Here is a 7,500-nt window from a genome sequence, read left to right as displayed (position 1 = left end):
AACCACGATTTCCGTGCGTCTTACGTCTCTCGACGATGGGACGATCCAAGTTGTTACGTGCACGCGTATGGTGCGATTGCGTCGATTCGCTTTTCTGTACGGGGAGCAATAGAACGTTGAGTTGACTTATCGGGTCTTCGTTGGAATTACCGTCGCTGGCATTGTAAACTCCAGATGACCTTGTGATTCCTTCGTCGGGCACTGGTAAAGGGTGGCGATGATGCGTTCTATAATAGAAATACCCGTCGTAGCGTTTCTTCCGAGTCAACCCGCTCACGAAACACTCTCTCGTCGTGGAATCCCCGCGTCGGAGAGTAAAACGCGAATTCATAGTATGGAAACTTACGTCTCTCGACGATGGGACGATCCACGCGAAGAGTTGTTACGTGCACGCGTATGGTGCGATTGCGTCGATTCGCTTTTCTGTACGGGGAGTAATAGAACGTTGAGTTGACTTATCGGGTCTTCGTTGGAATTACCGTCGCTGGCATTGTAAACTCCAGATGACCTTGTGATTCCTTCGTCGGGCACTGGTAAAGGGTGGCGATGATGCGTTCTATAATAGAAATACCCGTCGTAGCGTTTCTTCCGAGTCAACCCGCTCACGAAACTCTCTCTCGTCGTGGAATCCCCGCGTCGGAGAGTAAAACGCGAATTCATACTATGAAAACTTACGTCTCTCGACGATGGGACGATCCACGCGAAGAGTTGTTTACGTGCACGCGTATGGTGCGATTGCGTCGATTCGCTTTTCTGTACGGGGAGAAATAGAACGTTGAGTTGACTTATCGGGTCTTCGTTGGAATTACCGTCGCTGGCATTGTAAACTCCAGATGACCTTGTGATTCCTTCGTCGGGCACTGGTAAAGGGTGGCGATGATGCGTTCTATAATAGAAATACCCGTCGTAGCGTTTCTTCCGAGTCAACCCGCTCACGAAACTCTCTCTCTCGTCGTGGAATCCCCGCGTCGGAGAGTAAAACGCCGAAGGCTTACTATGAAACTTACGTCTCTCGACGATGGGACGATCCACGCGAAGAGTTGTTACGTGCACGCGTATGGTGCGATTGCGTCGATTCGCTTTTCTGTACGGGGAGTAATAGAACGTTGAGTTGACTTATCGGGTCTTCGTTGGAATTACCGTCGCTGGCATTGTAAACTCCAGATGACCTTGTGATTCCTTCGTCGGGCACTGGTAAAGGGTGGCGATGATTCGTTCTATAATAGAAATACCCGTCGTAGCGTTTCTTCCGAGTCAACCCGCTCACGAAACTCTCTCTCGTCGTGGAATCCCCGCGTCGGAGAGTAAAACGCGAATTCATAGTATGGAAACTTACGTCTCTCGACGATGGGACGATCCACGCGAAGAGTTGTTACGTGCACGCGTATGGTGCGATTGCGTCGATTCGCTTTTCTGTACGGGGAGCAATAGAACGTTGAGTTGACTTATCGGGTCTTCGTTGGAATTACCGTCGCTGGCATTGTAAACTCCAGATGACCTTGTGATTCCTTCGTCGGGCACTGGTAAAGGGTGGCGATGATTCGTTCTATAATAGAAATACCCGTCGTAGCGTTTCTTCCGAGTCAACCCGCTCACGAAACTCTCTCTCGTCGTGGAATCCCCGCGTCGGAGAGTAAAACGCGAATTCATACTATGAAAACTTACGTCTCTCGACGATGGGACGATCCACGCGAAGAGTTGTTTACGTGCACGCGTATGGTGCGATTGCGTCGATTCGCTTTTCTGTACGGGGAGAAATAGAACGTTGAGTTGACTTATCGGGTCTTCGTTGGAATTACCGTCGCTGGCATTGTAAACTCCAGATGACCTTGTGATTCCTTCGTCGGGCACTGGTAAAGGGTGGCGATGATGCGTTCTACAATAGAAATACCCGTCGTAGCGTTTCTTCCGAGTCAACCCGCTCACGAAACTCTCTCTCGTCGTGGAATCCCCGCGTCGGAGGGTAAAACGCGATATATAATAGTATATGCCAGTGGTTCGCGCGCGTCGTCTCTGAGATACGCGGTCGACAGAGTTCCGAAAACACGTGATGTGCCACGATTTCCGTGCGTCTTACATCTTTCGACGATGGGACGATCCACGCGAAGAGAACGTTCGTGCTTGCGTGAGGTGCAACAGCGTCGATTCGCTTTTCTGTACGGGGAGAAATAGAACGTTGAGTTGACTTATCGGGTCTTCGTTGGAATTACCGTCGCTGGCATTGTAAACTCCAGATGACCTTGTGATTCCTTCGTCGGGCACTGGTAAAGGGTGGCGATGATTCGTTCTATAATAGTAATACCCGTCGTAGCGTTTCGACCGATGTCACCCGCCACGAAAGTCTCTCTCGACGTGGAAACCCCGCGCCGAAGAGTAAACGCGAAGGCTTACCATACGAAAGAAAACGGTATTATACGCCTGTGGTATGTGCGTCTCGGCTCTGTGATACGCGATCGGCAGAGTTACAAAAAAACGTTGATGGGCCACGATTTCCGTGCGTCTTACATCTTTCGACGATGGGACGATCCACGCGAAGAGTAGTTACGTGCTCGCGCGAGGTGCGATAGCGTCGATTCGCTTTTCTGTACGGGGAGAAATAGAACGATGAGTTGACTTATCGGGTCTTCGTTGGAATTACCGTCGCTGGCATTGTAAACTCCAGATGACCTTGTGATTCCTTCGTCGGGCACTGGTAAAGGGTGGCGATGATTCGTTCTATAATAGAAATACCCGTCGTAGCGATTCGGCCGAGTCACCCGCCACGAAACTCTCTCTCGTCGTGGAATCCCCATGTCGGAGAGTAAAACGCGAAGGCTAACTATATAAGAAATATATAGTATTATTTATGCCTGTGGTTCTCCGTTTGCCCTACTCTCAGATACGCGACTCGGAGAGTTACGAATAATCGTGATGGACCACGATTTCTGTACGTCTTACATCTTTCGACGATGGGACGATCCACGCGAAGAGATCATTCCTGCTTGCGTGAGGTGCGATAGCGCCGATTCGCTTTTCTGTACGGGGAGAAATAGAACGATGAGTTGACTTATCGGGTCTTCGTTGGAATTACCGTCGCTGGCATTGTAAACTCCAGATGACCTTGTGATTCCTTCGTCGGGCACTGGTAAAGGGTGGCGATGATTCGTTCTATAATAGAAATACCCGTCGTAGCGATTCGGCCGTGTCACCCGCCACGAAAATCTCTCTCGTCGTGGAATCCCCGCGTCGTAGAGTAAACGCGAAGGCTTGCTATAGAAGACTATAGTTTATACGCCTGTGGTTCACCGGTTGCCTGCTCTCCGGGGTACGCGATCGCGCAGGAGTTACGGAAGAACTTGATGGGCCACGATCTCCAAGCGGCTATATCTTTCGACGATGGGACGATTCACGCGAAGAGAACGTTCGTGCATGCGTGAGGTGCGATAGCGTTGATTCGCTTGTCTGTACGGGGAGAAATAGAACGATGAGTTGACTTATCGGGTCTTCGTTGGAATTACCGTCGCTGGCATTGTAAACTCCAGATGACCTTGTGATTCCTTCGTCGGGCACTGGTAAAGGGTGGCGATGATTCGTTCTATAATAGAAATACCCGTCGTAGCGTTTCGACCGATGTCACCCGCCACGAAATTCTCTCTCGTCGTGGAATCCCCGCGTCGGAGAGTAACCGCCGAAGGCTTGCTATAGAAGACTATAGTTTATACGCCTGTGGTTCACCGGTTGCCGGCTCTCCGGGGCACGCGATCGCGCGAAGGTTACGGAGGGACGTGAAGCGCCCGAGCAATGAAACGTCCGCAGGAGGAAACGAGCAACCGCCGAACATTGTTTCGCGACGTTTCCATAATGTATTGTCGTTTCGCTCGCATCCCGCTTCTTTCCCCTAGTTTCCTCGACGCGTAGTTTCGCAGCCTTAGTGGACGAATCATTCTCGATTCGAGGAAAGATATGCAGTGGGGCGTGCAATGAGCCCGCCAGAGACCACGATCTCCAATGCGTCTTTACATCTTTGGACGATGGGACGATCCACGCGAAGAGAACGTTCGTGCTTGCGCGAGGTGCATTAGCGTCGATTCGCTTTTCTGTACGGGGAGAAATAGAACGATGAGTTGACTTATCGGGTCTTCGTTGGAATTACCGTCGCTGGCATTGTAAACTCCAGATGACCTTGTGATTCCTTCGTCGGGCACTGGTAAAGGGTGGCGATGATTCGTTCTATAATAGAAATACCCGTCGTAGCGATTCGGCCGAGTCACCCGCCACGAAACTGTCTCTCTTTCGTCGTGGAAACCCCGCGTCGGAGAGTAAAACGCGCGAAGGCTGTGACTGTAACATATATATATATATATACACAGTATACAATGCCTGTGGTTTTTGCGCGTGTCGGCTCTTCGGTATACGCGATCGGCCAGAGTTACGGAGGGACGGTGAAGCGCACGAGAAATTGAAACGGCCGCACGATTGGAACCGAGCAACCGTCGAACATTGTTTCGCGACGTTTCCATAATGCGTTTTCGTTTCGCTCGCATACCGCTTCTTTTCCCCTAGTCTCTGAGACGCGTTTTCGAGCCGTTCTTCTACTATCGATTCTCGTAGAGAGAAGGGACCGGGTAGTCTGGAAGTGGAACCCGCATCTTGCGTGTACCGTACACGGAATTGAGAGGACCGGCCGTGAAGCTCGTTTTAAAGCCGTGCGTCTGACACCCAACTCTTGCGCGCCAATTTCGCGGCAAGAGATAATATGGGACGAATGACCGGCAAAGAGCCAGCTGTGAAGTCTGTTTTTTTAATCGAATCCGTGGACGTGTGTATGCCGTAGCGTCGCTCGTCGTGTTCGTTCATGGTCGTTCCGAGAGAAAGAACGAAAGCGGTAACGAAGGGACCGGCCGTGAAGCTCGTTTTAAAGCCGCGCGTCTGACACCCAACTCTTGCGCGCCAATTTCGCGGCAAGAGATAACATGGGACGAATGACCGGCAAAGAGCCAGCTGTGAAGTCTTTTTTCATTATTTGCTTTCAATCGATCGATCGGTACGATTCGTGCAACGTTTCGCGCGATGCGACGCGAAAACATGCGCGCAACAATAGATGCGTCTGATCGGAAGAACGCGAGGGTCGACTGCACGCGATGGATTCAGTATCGGGTAGGATACAAAATATATCCCCGTCGTTTCCACGCGTGCGAGTCTTCTGCGTCTTTCGCGGGTTTTTGAATGCACTATACGCCCGGAACGTCGAGAAATATATACATATTACTTGAACGTTTTTCGTCTCGAAAGGCTTCGGTGTCGTCTCCAAGGCGACGCCTGAATCTCCTTCGCGCGCTGGTCGGAGATTCAGGTATCAACTTTTATCTTCTCTTTGAAAGAAGAGAGATATTAGGTCGAACAAGTGAGAATAAAATTATATATGTGAAATATAAAATTTATACGATTACCCTGAACGGTGGATCACTTGGCTCGTGGGTCGATGAAGAACGCAGCTAATTGCGCGTCAACGTGTGAACTGCAGGACACATGAACATCGACATTTCGAACGCACATTGCGGTCCACGGATACAATTCCTGGACCACGCCTGGCTGAGGGTCGTTTACGTACCATACACTGCTTGCGTAGCTCTGTCAAATCCCCGCCGTCGTTCACCTCTTCGGATCGAACGTTTTTTTACCGAAGGGCGCAAAGAACGTCTCTGAGTCGGGTTAAGAGAAGGATGCTACGTACGAGCGAACGATGGGTGTCTCGTCGGCGTTTGTCGCGGACACGCGAAAATTCTGTGAATTTCACGGACAGTGTACGTTCTAGTTGTTGCAAAACGATCGGAATCGTTTGTATGGACTCGCGTGAGTGTTCGCGGCGTCGTGCGTCGTTCAATTACGACCGCCCGCGGATACCGCTCCACTGCGATATGGATCTGAGCGACAACTTTTTCGGCTGTTCGTGAGATGAACGGTTTCGTGTGTTTAGAAAAATTTTTTTTCCCGCGCTCCCGACGTCACCTGAAATGATGCGTCAGAGGTGAAAGAAAATATTAAGAAGTCGAGAGAGAGAGACTACACACGTTTTATTCATATTTTGTATACCGTGCGTGAGACGGATGTGCACGACACGTCGTATGTCGGTATATTACCGACTGGCCCCAGGGAGATTGTTTTCTTCCTCTCTTACGAATGAGATGTACGTTTCGGAGGATCGTCGTTACCGAAACACACGGCAAAACGAGACTTCTCGCAGCAGAACCTTTATACACAATACACATCGACTCTTTTTACCCCGAGAGAGAGAGAAAAGGTGTATTTCTTTTTTTTATTTTTCGAATTCGACGCACGAACGCTTTGACGACTGGAGAAAAACACGGTGTGTGTTAAAATCGTGCGGGACGAGCATGCGTATTCGTAACGGGTCGAATAGTTCTTATTCCCCGTCGTCGCGTGTCCTCGCTGGACCACCACCGTGCGCTTCCGCCACGTTCAGTTGAATTTCGAAATATATATATATAAAAAGAATCACCATATACTCTCTTTCGGGAGGTGTATTTTTATCGGTTTCTGCTATAGAGAAGAGACGGAGATCGTGTTGTGAGGTGTAACGTTTCTGTATCCCCGTTTCGGAGGATCGTCGTTATCGGCGGAACACACGTCAAAACGAGACTTCTCGCAGAACCTTTATACACAATACACATCGACTCTTTTACCCCGAGAGAGAGAAAAGGTGTTTTTCTTTTTTTTTTATTTTTCGAATTCGACGCACGAACGCTTTGACGACTGGAGAAAAACACGGTGTGTGTTAAAATCGTGCGGGACGAGCATGCGTATTCGTAACGGGTCGAATAGTTCTTATTCCCCGTCGTCGCGTGTCCTCGCTGGACCACCACCGTGCGCTTCCGCCACGTTCAGTTGTATTTCGAAATATATATATATAAAAAGAATCACCATATACTCTCTTTCGGGAGGTGTATTTTTATCGGTTTCTGCTATAGAGAAGAGACGGACGATCGTGTGTGACACCACGTGGTAACGTTTCCGTATCCCCGTAAAATACGTTTATCTTTTCTCGTAGAAAAGAGAGAGGAAGAGGCAGGAGCTCCTCTTTGGCGAGGCTTTCGAACGTCGCGTCCCGTCCGCCGGAATATAATGATATAAATATATAACCGCCGCCGACTTTGTGCGAAAGCGTTGAAACGAACGCGTCGGTCGCCCCATGGTGTGTGTTTGTCGTGTCTTCTTTTCCTCTTCTGCACTTCTCTTCACTGTCGATCGCGAGACCGCGCGAGATCCGCTTCGGTCGTCCAGTCCCCGAAAATTCTTCTCGGACGGGCGTTAAAGTTAACCGGAGCGCGAGATCGTCTAGCGAGAGTCTTTTTCGCGATCGAGTAAAATGTGATAGAAGAAGGAGAAGAGTGTAAAAAGAGAATATAGACACGCGACGCAGCAGAGACCACTGGTGAGGCGCATAAGACGCGTTCGCGAACGATTTTTCGCGACGATACGGAGTCGCGCGTGTCGCGGTAT

At 49.9% G+C, this 7,500-nt stretch overlaps 1 non-coding gene across 1 annotated transcript; it reads left to right on the top strand.

Moving 5' to 3' along the window:
- Positions 1-5,426: 5,426 nt before the first annotated feature.
- LOC143175972 (5.8S ribosomal RNA) lies at positions 5,427-5,581 on the top strand. Its single transcript, XR_013000599.1, has one exon. It is a non-coding gene; the product is annotated as a 5.8S ribosomal RNA (ribosomal RNA).
- The last annotated feature ends 1,919 nt before the right edge of the window (positions 5,582-7,500 follow it).

Source organism: Nomia melanderi, unplaced genomic scaffold, assembly GCF_051020985.1.
Source record: "Nomia melanderi isolate GNS246 unplaced genomic scaffold, iyNomMela1 scaffold0286, whole genome shotgun sequence".
Lineage (NCBI taxonomy): Eukaryota > Metazoa > Arthropoda > Insecta > Hymenoptera > Halictidae > Nomia > Nomia melanderi.
This window is presented reverse-complemented; position numbering and strand designations above follow the sequence as displayed.